The sequence below is a fragment of the Adiantum capillus-veneris genome, chromosome 3 (genome assembly GCF_014529385.1).
Source record: "Adiantum capillus-veneris isolate H3 chromosome 3, ASM1452938v2, whole genome shotgun sequence".
NCBI lineage: Eukaryota > Viridiplantae > Streptophyta > Polypodiopsida > Polypodiales > Pteridaceae > Adiantum > Adiantum capillus-veneris.
The window spans coordinates 17,495,589-17,512,169 of record NC_140933.1 but is presented as its reverse complement, the minus strand read 5'-3'; positions in this window follow the sequence as shown (position 1 = coordinate 17,512,169).

Below are 16,581 nucleotides of genomic sequence, written 5' to 3'. Positions count from 1 at the left end.
TCTGGCCTTTTGTGCCGTGGGCTGTATAAGCTCACTTTGTATGACAAGTGTGGACAAAATTTTACAAATGCTGTTGCAGATTCAAGGGCTATTTCAGATGCAAAACTTTGGCATGCACGTTGGTTATTTGAATTTTGCTAGTTTGCTGCGTTTGTAGAAATCTAATATGGTTGCTTCTTTGCCGCCTCTTGAAGCACCTGTCAAACATGTTTGTGAAGGTTGTATTTTGGGTAAGATGCAGTGTTCTAAATTTCCAAAGGATGGTTCAGTTCGGGCCACATGCAGGTTGCAGCTTGTGCATAGTGATGTTTGTGGGCCCATGCAAACTCCGTCCTTAGGCAATTACCTGTACTTCGTGACTTTCATTGATGATTACTCTAGGCATGCATGGGTATTTCCGCTTAAAGCGAAGGCTGAAGTTTTTATGTGCTTCAAACAATTTTTGCCTATGGCTAAAAATGTCTCGAAATGTACTATGGGCACCCTCCGTTCCGATCGAGGGGGGGAGTATATGTCTCATGAATTTAATGCATTTTTGGCTAGTCGTGGGATAAAACACCAATGTACAGTGCCTTATACACCTCAGCAAAATGGTGTTGCTGAGAGGAAAAACAGCTGACTGACGGAAATGGCACGATGTATGGTCAAAAGTCAAGCTTTGCCGCATTCTTTTTGGCTTGAGGCGATCATGTGTGCCACTTATGTACTTAACAGATGTCCTACGAAAGCTTTGTAGTCTATTACTCCATATGAAGCATGGCATGATAGAAAACCTTCTATTGAGCACATGCGTGTTTTTGGCTGTTTGGCATATGCTTTGGTGCCACAAGTGCGCGCAGAAAATTGGATGATAAGGCTGTCAAATGTATTTTTGTTGGTTATAGTGCTGAAAGCAAAGGTTACAGGTTGTATCATCCACAAACAAAACGTATTCTGGTTTCTTGGGATGTAGTGTTTGTGGAAGATTTTGTTCAGCCCTTGCTGTCATGTACTAGAGACAGTAATGTAAGCTCACAGGACATTTATGACACTTTGTTGCCTCTTTTCAGTGGTGTAAATACGAATGTAAGTTCCAATGAGGCAAATGTACAGCCTATGGGGGTTTCTGAAAATGTTACGGATCAGCCTATTACTGATGCAGATGTACATGATGTACTTGATGAGGAAAGGGCTGAAAATGAGCACGCTAGAGGTATGCCAAAATGGCTGGTGCACACTTTGCGTGATAGTAAATTGGATGCACCTTTGTCTAGTCGTACTTGTTCAGGCTCTCGCCATGCATCTTATGCATCAAATTGTTATGCTTTGGCTGTGTCTAGTTTACATGATGTTGAGGAGCCTTTGTCTTTTGATGAAGCACAGAATTCAGAAAATTGGATGACTGCCATGCAATGAGAATATGATGCACTTATAGAAAATGACACATGGACTTTATGTGATTTGCCTCCTGGCAAAAAGGCCATTGGTACAAAGTGGGTTTACAAGTTGAAAGGCAAGCCGGATGGTGAGATCGATCGCCATAAGGCTCGACTTGTTAAGGGTTATGCACAACAAAAAGGCATAGATTATGAAGAGACTTTTGCTCCCACTTGTCGTATGACTACTGTGCGTTTTCTATGTGCATTGGCAGCTCATTTTGGTTGGCATGTACATCAATCAGACATTGTTACTGCTTTCTTGAATGGTGACATATTTGAGGAAGTTTATGTAACGCAGCCTCGCGGTTTTGTCATAAAAGGACAAGAGGACAAAGTGTGCACATGTAAGAAGGCTTTGTATGGGTTGAAGCAATATCCTCGTGCTTGGTATGAGAAAGCTAACACTCATTTGGTTAAATGAGGCTTTTGTAACAGTCCAACAGAAAGCACATTGTATGTAAAGCGTGAGGGTGATGTACTTCTCATTGTGGTTCTTTATGTTGATGATTTGTTGATCACTGGACCAAATGAGAGACATATTGCTGAATTTAAGGCTGATTTGAATGCTACTTTCAAGATGAAAGATTTGGGACTGTTGCATCATTACTTGGGTATACAGTTTAAGCAGTGTGATGGTGGTATTGCCTTGTGTCAGAAAATTTACATAGAGACATTGCTATGTAAGTTTGGACTTGAGGATTGCAAACCTAATGCCACTCCCATGGAAACAAGTTTGAAGTTGAGTCTACATGATGCTGGCGATCCTGCTAATGTCACTCTTTACCAAACTGCTGTTGGCTGCCTTATTTATGTATGCAACACGAGGCCGGATATTCAGTTTGCAGTCTCACAAGTCAGCGGATTTATGCATAGCCCAGGGTCTAAGCATTGGTAGGCTATCAAGAGGATTTTCTGCTACCTTAGTGGCACTTTACATCTTGGCTTGTTTTATCCCAAGGGGGGATCATTGCCGCCAGACTTATATGCTTTTTCGGACTCATATTGGGCTGGTTGTTTTGACACGCGAGTGTCCACAAGTGGTTTTTGTTTCATGCTTGGAAGTTCATGTATATCATGGTTGAGCAAGAAGCAACCTACTGTGGCCACTTCGAGTTGTGAGGCTGAGTACAGGGCAGTCTTCACAGCTGCGGTTGAGTGTGTATGGCTCAGACGCCTTATGGCTGATTTGGATGTTGGATAGGACACTGCCAACACTATCTACACTGACAGTCAGAGCGCATTGGCAGTTGTGAGGAACCCAGTTTTTCATGCTCGCACAAAGCACATTGAGGTGCATTACCATTATGTCAGGGAGAGGCTCTCAATAGGAGAGATCAGCTTGACTTATGTGCCAACAGAGGACAACCTTGCAGATCTTTTCACAAAGGCATTGTCTCGTGAGAAGCTTGAAGCTTTCCGCAAAGCTTTGGGCTTACTCCCCTTTGTGGACTGATCATGTCCTTAGGGCATGGCACTTCCCTTTACTCATGTGCCATCTCTCGTTCACCGCATCACTTCAGGGGGGATTTGTTACCATATACATGTGGTAGTGATGTGTGTGAACACACTAGGACCGCCGGGGCATTTTTTCCCTCTTTAGGAGGTTTTTTCCTCCGAGCATTGTACATACGCCCATCACTCTAGGGCTATCAATCTTTCCATTGCATACTAAGAAACACACTCTCTATTGTGTGCCTTAAGCTTCCTTCGTCTTCTCCAAGCTATATGCGTTTCTCTGCAACCCTAATTCCAACAGAGGTATGGTCGTCAAGCAAAGGATTGAATAGTATTTAAGCGCGCGATGGCCAATAGACCAACCTTAGGATGGACAGACACACCTTGAGTGCCTGCATTGATGCAGGCCCCACCTCTTGAACAAATAGCACAACACATGGTCCCTAGGGCCCAAAATATGTTGTTCAAACAACACCCTTACCACCTCCATTGCTAGGACCGCAACCATCACATCTGAGAATCACTTCTATGAATCAAGTGTGTTGTGAGTCATCTATTGCTTGTTTGGAAGGCCGTGAGGAAGATATAGATCCTAATATTGCCTATGGGATGGATGTGCTTGAAGAAAGGCCACAATACCACATGGAGGACTATTGGGGACAAGTCAAACCTGTCTATCAAGTAGCTGCTCTTGCTGCAAGAGGCAAAAATATCAATTATACTACTAAGAGACCACCTCTTCAATGCTATGAGTGTGGAGGTCCGCATCGTGTGACTTAGTGTCCTATTAGGCTACAAAAGAACGACACACTAATGCAAACCAATCAAGCGAGCACGTCTACAATGCCGATGCAATTGATGTGGCATAGATAATTTGACTGCCCAATGTCCAAATAATCCAAATGCACCGAAGATCACGCCATTAAACTTGATTAAGGTTACCGAGGAGCCATCACAAAGTACACGTGTGGTACCAGTAAACGTACTCACACGATCGATGCTCCAAAAACAAAATTATATCTTGAGGAAAGAGACACGGCATCAATTGCCCAATCTCAGAAAAACAAGAAAACACGCAGGAAGAGATCGCAAAAAGCAGAGAAGTCAGACCCCAGTTCAAAGACCAATGTAGGGACTGGTTGGTGGACCCGTATATATGAACGACGTTGAAGAGGTCGCCGTGGCCGCGATGTGCGTGCGAGCACACACACACCTAACCTACCTACTTACAACTAATACAACTACCGTTACACACTAACACACTACTACAACAACTCACTAGCTAACAGAACTACTCACTGTACTTTACACAGAACTAACATTATGGATCTACAACCTTAATACTAACACCTTATCACAGAGAAAACACAGTACCTTATTAACAAAGAAAACAAAGTACCTTTCAATTTCTTATTTACAAATAATACATAGTAGCCAAACAAACTCCTTCTTCTCAACACACACACCTTCCTTATCTACCTTTCCTACAATTGAAATTGCACCACAAAAGAAGCACATAGTGCCATTCAAGCTTAGTGTATGGCATTCCTCGGTAACGGCGCCAAAAATGTGCGCGTCTGTTGCACGTGTCAATGCAAAGGAACTTGCCGATACACTGTGTGCGAGCCACAAATGGCTTCAAGCATGCAACTAGCCTAAACTAGTAAGTTCAAAGATGACGATGGTGTGTCACTCACCGCTCTACGCTTGCTGTTGTGGAGGATTCCTTGCTGCGAAGAAGATGGAGACGTTGCTACGCTGCGCTCAACTGCCTCATTGCGCCGTCACAATGCTCGATCACCCACTCTCTCTCTCTCTCACGCATACATACACACACACACACACACACAAGGAGATGAAGAAGAAGAAGATGGAGATGGAGCAAGAGCACTCTTCAATTGCACAAATGAGAGAATCAATGAATTTTAGGTTTAGTTGACTTTTATTTGAGCTCGCCCCATTCACACTTGGGCGCCCATGCTTAGCCAACTAATCCCTTGAATGTTCCAGTTAGAGTGCGCCTCTCATCAGCAATCACTCTTACCCTTTTCCTATTGGACCGACAAGCCCGGTACCTGACTCTACCAAATAAATAATACGGCGTCCGTCTTAGGTGATAGGAATGTGCGTGAGGGTTACAAGCGTTCTAAGTTTCCAAAGGATGGTTTAGTTAGGGACACATGTAGGTTGCAGCTTGTGCATAGTGATGTTTGTGGGCCCATGCAAACTCCGTCCTTAGGCAATTACCTTTACTTTGTGACTTTCATTGATGATTACTCCAGGCATGCATGGGTATTTTCACTTAAAGGGAAGTCCGAAGTTTTATGTGCTTAAAACAATTTCTAACTATGGATGAAAATGTCTCGAAGTGTACTATGGACACACTCCGTTCCGATCAAGGGGGGAGTATATGTCTCATGAATTTAATGCATTTCTGGCTAGTTGTGGGATAAAACACCAATGTATAGTGCCTTATACGCCTCAGCAAAATGGTGTTGCTGAGAGGAAAAACAGGTCACTTATGGAAATGGCACGATGTTTGGTCAAAAGTCAAGCTTTGTCGCATTCTTTTTGGCTTGAGGCCATCATGTATGCTACTTGTATGAAACCTATTTTACTTTCTCAATACCAGACTTGAGAGAATCATTCTTGCTAATTTTTTCACATGCTAATTTGTTGTCTCAAGAAAATAACAATCTTGCACTACATTGCAAAATCCAACTAATGTGCATGTCATCCGCTCTTTTGATTGTCCTGGCTAAAGAAGTACTCATGTATTACCACTAAGTAATGATCTATAACTCTTGTGGCACCAAGACAACAAAGAAAATAGTTCGCAATTCGTGGCCCTAAGTCATGGAGCAAATCACAATACATATTTTCTACATTATCCACTTTCTTCAAACACTAACTTGCATTTGGAGCTTGGTCTACTCCAATATATATGGTGAAGCAATGATAGTAGTTAAGTTAGATAGTGTGAAGATCAGCCAACAATCCAAGGTCATTAAAAAACAACTCAAGACTTATAATTAGACGTGTTAAACTGGTGAAAAACAACAATGAACATAAATCGGGCAACAAAAACAGGCCAATTCCAAGATCTTAGCTGTCAAAATCTCCATCAAATGCTCAACAAATGAGCTAGGAGAACCAACACAATTACAAATCAATAAAGTTTCAATTTTCGATAAGCAATGATCTCTAATGGGGAGTTTGACTGAAGGACATGAAATTACCACAATCTAGAAGGTGCGACGTGCATTGAACACACGTGCAAGGTTCTCATTTGTGAGCTTACATTGATGGATGAACATATTATGGTTTACATCTAACCCAAAGATATGCAGGAAGATATAGTAGATGTGCTTGCATGCTAGGTACGATCATCCTTGTGCTGCTCGACCTGCAAAGTCTCTACATGTACACATGGGGTTTGTGGTGATGTGAACTTCGTACAGCTCATCACGCACGAGCGAACTTGAAGTCCCCACCATCCCACCATAAGCCTCTCTTGCTGTTTTTCTTTGATTACCACATGCTCCTCAATCTTAGCCTCCATAGATATTGTAGAGTCAATTCATTTGGCTGCAGCGGGGCTGAGACACCTGGATGATAGCACATGTTTGATGGCTCATTCACTAACCGTTTTGAACCTTAAATCCTCCTTCCTCTAGCATCTTCATAGTGGCAGGAGTTAAATTTGTCTCTTTTTCCACAAGCCATGTGTCTGGCACTGGCCTTGGACAATGGAATATTGTGTTGCAGATTTTCCACGTGTGATCCACACTATCATTGCAAAACCACATGTATTGAGCTTTTGACCCTCGACCTTGCCCTCCCTCATTTCCATTGTCCCAAGTTCTAATGCCCCAAAATGATGGTGCTACTACACCCATTCTAGTATTTCTAATATTCTTTTTGTATTTTCTGGCTTGACCACCCAACCATCCTTGACATTGCACTCTGCTACCTTTAGGGACTCTTCGAATTGCCCACATTGTTTTGTGAATATCAGATTCTTCAACAATCATCTCTTCATTTTTGTCTTCTTCCATGATTGTTGATGTTGAATGAGACGTTGTCTTACCCTTGTTGATATGTTTTGAGTGACATACTATGGTCTATGGGAAGCATTTTCCTCCTCTTGTGTCACAGAACCAGTCGTTCTTCACTTTTGTGTTACTTTGATATTATCCCCTTCCACATGAGGCTGTCGGTGAATTGGGGTCCCCTCGATCGCTTTCTTCACCTCTCGAGAAAGCGCAGCAGTAGCAGCTGGAGCATGCCCTTGCAAAATCCTTCTTGCTAGGTTTTTTGCTGAAGGTCCAACCCCATGGTATCTACCTTCCACAAATGCAAGCATCTTCACGCTTTGCACCAATAAGTTTGCTAGATCAGAAACACTTGCATCATAAAAAACTGAGCATTTGTTTGTTTCCTTCTCCAGCTAGCCAACTAGCATGCTTTGTCTCAGATAAATTTGTTGTTGGAATGAATGTAATGTCCTTTGCATCCTGAAAAAATATCCCGTCATTATTGCCTTAAAAAAATGGTTCAAAATTTGACCACCGACAACATGGACACTTACTTCCACAAGAAACTTCCTCCAACTTGGGTAGCAAACATGCCACCAACTCATCCAATAATCCATTTAGGGAATATTTACATCCAACAGCTTGCCAGAAGCCCACCAAGAACAGATCCGTCTATATATGGTTGTAGCTTCTTCCTCACTCCGAGCGCAACGCCACATTTCACAAAGCCTCTTGTGTTTGTTTTGAAAGTTCTTGTGTACAAATTGGTTAGTGTGAATATTTAGGCTTTGTTCCCAGTGAAATAGACATGAGCGTTCTCTTCCATCCATCACATTTTGTGGTCCTCCATTAAAAACCGTTCGAACTGCTCTCCAGTTTGCAGTGGCTTCGTGAGCCATGAACCCTCAAAAATCTGCAGGCGGATGCCCATTATCCAACATCACTGCATTCATCATCTTCCAGAACATGACTTGGGCTTTTGTATCCTCCTCTTTCATTTCGCATATTTCTATAGTTTGCATCGAGATTATTTAAGGAAAAAGTTTAGAATAAATTTTAAAAAAGGTAATCCAGTTGTAGATTTGGAGAATAGCTTACTTTTAATTTTGTGAGATACTTTGATAGCATGTCGTGACGAAGGGTAACGTCCTTATTTATGGGAAATTCTCCCCCAGCATTAGCTCCCTCTTCAATGTATGCTTCAATCTCTTCATCATGAAGCTCTTCTTCAGATTCTTCTCTCTTGACTGTGGATGTTATTGATTCATCTTGGACGTGTTCTTTAGTAGGCTTTCCTTTCTTACTCTTTTCCTTTCGATCATATGTACTAACAGATTTGACTCTAGCACCCGGAAGTGTACTCTCACTCTGTGTGCCTAGATGTAATTGGGGTGGCATATCCATCAGAGTCTTTGTCAATTCAACCTCTTGTCCAATATCTTTGAGAATTTGCTAAAATGAATGGAAAGAGAGGACCTAAGAAAAATGTAGAATATAATGGAGATCTTAAAGTAGCCAAAATTCAAGCTCTCACAGTTCTTCTTTGGGCCAGGAAACAGGGTATTCACAGCACAACACAAAGTTTTTGTGTCCTCATCCATTGGATTGAGATGATGCAAAGGTGCATCCTTTCCGACATAAACTTGAACCAAAGATACACCATAACATCCACTAGGCATTCTTGAGCCATGCAGAATGTCCAAATTTGATGCCTTTTTAATTTTCCCTCTCCCAATAGCTTCTCCACTGTTCACAATTTCAACTAGAGCTCCCACAATTCTTATACCTCTTGCAAAGGGAGCAGCTTTCTTCGCTTTTGTGAGAGCCATGTCTTTTGGAGTACTGTAAAAACAGGAAAGTAATATGATGATACCAAGGATAGTATTACTACGCATATGAATGAGAAAATAAGAAAAACCTAATGAATTCACAAAGCAAAGTACTCTTCAATCAAACCCTATTGCAGAGAATCATCCCGAAATTTACATTTTTTAAGATCCTGTTGTGTTGTACTCCTCTGGGGTACATGGATCGCGATCCATGTTCCACCACTTTTGGACTTGAATTTTTGGTGTGCTGATATCTTATGATGTTTGTAGACTGCTCACAATTTTTTTTGAATTTGGATGAGTTTGGCCCTACCAAAACTGACTTCTACAGTTTGCTGTGACAATTTTGACAATGTTCAGTTTTGGCTCTTTTGACCACTTTTTACAACTTTTTTGCATTTGGTTCTTTCGGAAGAAGTGTTTGTCTATGTCTCAACTACCTATTGCTCAAATCTCAGCCAAAAAAAATTCAAAAATTTTCATGAGGTACATGGATCGCGATCCATGTTTGGAAGCCAAACTGACATTTCTTGGTACCATCAGGATTAGCATGTTTACTAGATGCTATGGTATCAAAAGTTTTGGGTTTGGACAAGTTTTTGTCATTCAAAAGCAAGTTCTTCTGTTTGTCCTGCGGTTTTTGGCTATCTTGCAGAATTTTGGTGTTTTGATCAACTTTTTTCAATTTTTTGCTATGGCCCCTTTTGGCAAAGTTGTTCCAAATGATATCAGGGATGTACTTGTCAAATATCAGTCCCAAATTTAAAAAAAGTACATGGATCGCGATCCATGTTTGGCAACATTTTTTCATGAATTTTGTTCTGCAAGTTCTCTATGCCCTATAGAAGCCAAATCTCACCCCTTTTTGAATTTGGATCTCAAAAAGTTGAAAAAACCCAACTTTTGTGTCTGCAATGCTTGTTTTGTTGTTTTTACCCTAATATCCAATTTTGATGTGATTTTTGAGTTTTTCTTTCAAGAAAACTTGTCCAGAGCAGTTTCCCAATGATGCTCAAAGTCACTGATCACTTTTCACAAAAGATGGTCTCTGGGGTACATGGATTGCTCCTCCAGAGAATTTGGCCAAACTTCTCAGATTGCTTCTAGAGAGTCTGTTGATGCCCTAGATCCACAAGTTTTGGAATTTGGACCACTTTTGAGGTCTCTACCATCAAATTTTCAGAATTTCACAGTTATGGTCATTTTTGCCAAAATATGGTTTTCACCCTTTTTTCCTTAATCTTTTAGCCCAAATTTGATTGTGGTAGTTTCTACTTACCCTATTCCTAAGTACTGAAATGAAACATGAAACAAAAACAAACTGAATGGTAGAAAATAAAGTTGAAACGAAAAACGATACAACACTCTGAAAGTAATGAGAAAATTGGAGAATCAAATGCTTTTGGCTATCTCACTCACAGCCCTCTTTACTTCTCAAGGATAGATCTAGCAAGTCCTCGACTTCTAGACTCTATCAAGCAGTAAACCCCGTGTCTAGCTACTTCACTGCTAAGGTGTAAATGGAATGGAAGGACAAATCTTTGGAAAAGAATGCTCTAAATACACACTAAGTCACTCACCATCTAAGGATCATATCCTCGACATCGACGCCAATGTTAGCGGGTTGCCGTGATGGACGTGTGCAACATAGCTTTCAGGCACTGAAATAATGTCAATACTCAGGGAAAGTGACTCGGATGGGGCACAGAGACTCTTTGAGATCGTCAATCTCAAGAAGTGAACCTTAACAAGCAAACACACTAGCTCAATAAGAAAACCAACACTCAATGATCAGGGAAATCTGCCTATGTCCTTTCTCACAGCTCTAGGTCATCACGCCATTTTGGCACTCGAACGGACTCGAAATGCAACGAAACTTTAGGAGGAGGTCTAGGACACCCCGAGGCACTATCCTAGCAAGTCTCGTCGCAATCCGACAAGGTACCAAAATCAAGATCCATCATGAAAAAGGTCTTGAAAACTGCAACATCTCAGTCCAAAAAGGTCGCCCTATGGTCTAGAAACACTCTCCTATGGTCAAAACGACTAGAAACAATGATTTAAGCACTCAAATATGCATTTACAGCTCACAGACACGTAGTCACGAACCTCAACAAAACTGGCAATGCTTACACTTGAATTAAAGAGCAAAGAGAGAGGAACACAATGCAAGTTTTTGAATCGAAAACGGATTACCAAATCATTAGCTGCGATGATTACAAGTTTGGAGTAGCTCGTAGCTTGAGCGTACGTTTTTAGAGCTCCTCCTTCTTCTAAAGATAAGCCTCCTTTCACATTAAGTTTCTTGACATTTATACCTAGGGCATTCTAAATGGCCAAGGGCCGATTCACATGGACTTTTACAAATGTCATGATAGCATTACAACTCAGGGAATTGACCCACTATTTTGGAATCAGGATTACACAGAGTATTACTACACTAGCTCAAAAAACTAATAGAGTACAAATGTGGTGTCCGGCTACGTGTCTGACCAATTGGGTGCCCGTTCGGTTTGTCCTCAAACAGCAACCTGATGCCTCATCATCAAACCAAGAGGAGACACCAGGTATACAATCTCTGGTAGAAGCAAGTAATCTACATTGAATGCTCTCTAGTGAGTTGTGTGGGAAGGAGCGTGAAGATTATATTTTGATGCTAGTAATTTTACCACATTGTTTATTGATGAATATGATAAAATCACTGGCATCAACGTAGTCAGCATCACGTTAAGCTTAAGGAGGGAAGTAAACCTGTAGTGCAGAAGCTCAGGCAGCTAGGAGTAATTCAATAAGACACCCTGCTCAAACAGGTGAGGAAATTGTTAGAAGCAGGTTTCATCTATCCTGTTGAAGACTCAGAGTGGGTTTCTCCAGTGGTAGTCACACCAAAGAAGAATGGTAAGTGGAGGGTTTGTGTTGATTACAAGTCTCTTAATGCAACCATAAAGAGGGACCATTTTCCTTTTCCTTTCCAAGATGAAATTCTTAATGAGGTAGCAAGACATGAGCGCTACACGGTATGTGATGACTACTCATGCTACTTCCAAATTAGAATCGCTGAAGAAGATCAAAAGAAGACAACCTTCATCACACCATGGGGATGTTTTGCTTATAGAGTTATGCCTTTTGGTCTCACCAATGCTCCAACCACTTTTCAACGCTATGTGGCATTTGTTTTTCAACCATTCTTTGGAGAATCAATCCGTGTTTTTATTGATGACTTTTGTATCTATAGATCCCGCTCTCTTCGTTTGGAGAAAGTTTATGAAGGTCTAGCTAGGTTGCAAGCTTTGGGTGGCCAACTTAATGTGGAGAAATGACACATTGGTGAAAGCAAGGTTACTCTTCTTGGCCATGTGATCTCTTCCAAGGGCATTGAAGCTGACCCAAGGAAGGTTCAAGCCTTGGTGGCTTTGACCTCTCCCACCACAACAAAGCAGTTGGTCTCTTTTCTTCAAAAGGTGAGGTATTTCAGTAGGTTCATTCACCTGCTCTCTCAAGTGGTTCTCCCTTTACAACAAGTTACCCATCAAGAGATCTTCACTTGGAGTGAAGAAAATGAACAACATTTCAATGATGCAAAACAAATTCTAGCCTCACTTCCCACCATTACACCTCCAAAGTGGGATGAGCCATTTTATGCAAACCCTAGTGTGGGCAATGGCACAATTGGGGCGGTATTAATGCAAAAGGATCCTCAAACTTCTTTCATGTGTACTATCTACTTCTCTAGTCGCATGATGAATCCATCAAAAAAGGGATATACGGCAGTGGAGCACATGGTGCTTGCATTAATGTTTGCTACCACCAAATTTCACTCTTATTTATTGTCTAGACCATTCATAATCTTAACAATGGAAGAAGTATTTCCTTATGTAATGCAGCACATGGATGTTTCTTCTAGGATTTCCAAATGGGTCACAAGGTTGCAAGAGTTTGACTACACAATGCAAGTGGAGAGCTCCACAAGAGCCAATCTAGGAGGCATTCTCACCCATCGCCATTATGAAAAGAAGTTGAAAATCAAGATCAGACAAGGAAGTAACACTTGTGTTGGAATTCCCTAAGATAGAGAGGGATCACTCTCTTTTCTTTGATGGAGCCTATAAGAGGACAATAGACAAAGCTGCAACGTGCATTGTTGTTGTTAACCCTCACGGCTCACGGACACCCCATCACCTACGACGGACGTGTATTATGTATTTGGTAGAGTCAGGTCGGGCTTGTCGGACCAATAAGAAAAGGGTAAGAGTGATCGCCGATGAGAGGCGCACTCTAACTAGGACATTCAAGGGATTAGTTGGCTAAGCATGGGCGCCCAAGTGTGAATGGGGTGAGCTCATATAAAAGCCAACTAAACCTAAAATTCACTCATTCTCTCATTTGTGCAATAGAAGAGTGCTCTTGCTCCATCTTCTTCTTCTTCACCTCCTGGTGTGTGTGTGTATGTGTGTGTGTGTGTGTGTGTGTGTGTGTGTGTGTGAGAGAGAGAGAGAGAGAGAGAGAGAGAGAGAGAGAGAGAGAGAGAGAGAGAGAGAGAGAGAGAGAGAGAGAGAGAGAGCGATCGAGCATTGCGGCGGCACGACGGCGGTGAAGCGGTTGAGCGCAGCACGACTGCAGCTTCTTCTTCATCGCGGCGAGGAATCCACCACGAAGGCGAGCGTAGAGCGGTGAGTGACACACCCTTTGCTCTCTTGAGCTTGCTAGTTTAGGCTTGTTGTGTGCTTAGAGCCATTTGTGGCTCGCACACGGTGTATCGGCAAGTCCTTTGCTTCGACAGTGCGGCAAGGAGCGCACATTTTTGGCGCCGTTTCCGGGGAGATGCCCTACACTAAGCTCGGTTAAGCACTTTAAGCTTTCTCGTGATGCAATTTCAATTGAAGGATTTGTGAAGAAGGAAGGTGTGGTTGTGTGGAGAAGATTTTTGTTACACTGTACTGTCTTTTTTGTTTTCTGTAAAGAAGGAGTTACAATTTTTTTGCAATGTACTGTTAGAATTAAGGTATTAGCTATGGAATGTTAGTTCTGTAAGGTTCAATGTTAGTTCTGTAAGGTTAGTTTTGTAGATCTGTTAGCTACTGTAGTACTGTGTAAACAGTGTTAGAGTGTGTGTGGCAGTATCTCTATTAGCTGTAAGTAGATAAGTTAGGTGTAGGTTAAGTGTGTGCTCGCGCGTGCGCGGCGCGGCCGTGGCGACTTTAAAAAAAAAAAAAATCAAAAAAATATTAAAAAAGAAAAAAAAACGAAAACCAAAAATATTTAAGCGTGAGTGACTGGGGGGCTACACTAAAAGTTTGATCGGGATCGGGATCATTTCCCCAAGCCCAAAAAATATTTAAAAAAAAAATCAAAATATTTAAGCGTGAGTGACTGGGGGGCACACTAAAATTTTGATCGGGATCGGTTCCCCAAGCCTAAGCCCAAGCCCAAGCCTCAGTCCTCGATCTTATGATATATACTAGACTCACTCTTATATATATACCCTACCTCCTCAAGTGGGAATGAGAGCATGTGGGGCAAGTCCTCCACTCTCCTCCCTTCTCTTCTGACTTGCACCCTTAGACTTTCTAATTTGGGCCTAGTTCCCTACTAGAAATTGACGGTTTTAGGGATTCCGAGGGCATAAAGTGACCAAACGGAGGGTTGTAAAGCACGGCACGTCCCTCTGACCGAGACCTCGTTTTGAGCTATCATAAGTTCTATTCTATAGCTGGGTCAAAAAAAAAAGGACCAAAAAATCAATAAATAAATAAATAAGAAAAGACTTGGGTTGCAAAACACCCAAAATTACTAGGTGAGCATCCTTCACGGGCACTCACTGACACTTCTAGGAGATCCAAGTCATATGAACCTACGCTCTGGACGAGTGTTAGAGCACGAGCATATTGGTAGTGCCTCCATTTACATGAGCACTCATTATTCCTCCACCCTAGGTTCTGGACCTTCGGCCGGGACTCAAGGTAGCGCGACCCAAGATCCTCATATCGCGTCTAGTGATTCTTCCTCTGACTACGAAGTCATGGAGGGGTATCCTACACCAAACCCTGATAGTTCAAGTCAAGACATGCATGCCATGGGCCCACGGCCCGGGTCCAGCATGTTTAGCCGCTTAAAAGAGACCCTTAGTAGAGCTACTCGCTCCGAACATGCGGTTAATGAAATAAATGAAGGGAGTGGGGAAGTAAATTCGTCATTCATGCCTAAAATAGACCCTATGCTTCTTGAGAGTGTGCATGTGAATGTTCCATCCACTGCATCTCCTGATCCTTTAGGACTATCTCCCTCTGAGGTTTTACTACCCGATGGTAGGAGTCTTGCCGAAGTACAAGAGATCGAACGCTATATGCAAGCAACAAGGGAGAGGGAAAATGAGAACCTACGAAGGCTAGAACAAAGTCGAGCCCTGAAAGCAAAGGCTCCTATGACAACAATCATGCCAGCCGAGCAACCGAGTGCTCCCAAGGTAGCAGTCACGGAGGGGCAAGCGATTGGGAGCAATAATGCTTCCACTTCGAGGGAAACCTCCAGCACGCCAGGCCTAGATGGGATATTCCTAAACGAAAATTGGGAGTATGACCTACAAGCAAAAGCTTTAACTGATCAATAAACAGGACACACCTATCATGTGGGTTGGTTAGATGTTCTACAATCCACATCAGGTGCTACTAGCATAGATGAGCAACAACAGAAAGTCTGTAATGTCCTCCATAGGATTGTCAAGTTAGAAAGACAGAACACAGGGATCAACATGCCTTCAACAGGCCTAATGAGATTCTTGGATACGGGAAATGCCAACCAACCAACCCTATCACAAATGGAGACTCCCTCAGTGAGCCCCATTGATCCTCCATATGTTGTTTCGCCAGGAGCCTCAGTACAATCTGAGCCCACAAGTGGCAGCTTTACCTTCCCAGATCTAGCTCATATTTCTCTTAATGACACTACGGCTACCATGCATATCCCAGTGGTGAGCATGACAAGAAGTACACCATGGAGTTCATTTGTTAACACTGCGCCGATGCCTAGTAGCACAGTGCCCCCAACTATACCTACATGTATGTATCAATCATGTGCACCTGTTGTACCTCAGCCTCATGTAGCTCCTACATCTCCGATTATTCCAAGAGCTTACAATCCACAATGCAATTATCCAAGCTCTCATACAAGTGGAGCCATGCCATTTAATAATAACATGCCATATCAGGCACCCCCTATGCCTAGGGCCACGCCTGTAAACTTTGGACCACCGTCTGGTACACCACCATACGAAATATGGGACCCAAGAGCCGCGCGTATGCCAAGGCCAAGGTCAACTCCCATCTCACATGTGGTTCCAGGAGCACATACACCCATTATACCTGCTCAAATAGGAGATTTTGCAGCATTTGCTCAAACTATCGGTCGCTCTATTGCGGAAACATGCGTAGTGCACCTGATAGAGAGCCTAGGAGCAAGGCAGTTCAAGTAGCTAAGCTCACACAGAAATTCAGTGGAGACGGAGATGCTAGAAAGCATATGGAAGTCTTTGAACATGTGTGCGATTCCTTGGAAGAGCACAATGAGCTACATAAGTGTAAGGCTTTGAGTTTGACCCTAAGCGAAAAGGCTGGAGATTGGTATAGAACCTTAAGAGTAGAAGAGAAAACGATCTACTCTACTCTTAGGAGACTGTTCTTAAAAGAATACATACGAGAGGGAGCACTTTGGGGTGTAGCCTCTCAGCTCCAGAAAGCCCAACGAGAAGAAGGTGAATCCGTGAGAGACTTCATTAGTCGCCTAAAGAATTTGAATTCTCGATGCAATCCAAACGAGCGATTCAACAACAACCAATTGCTCGATAGA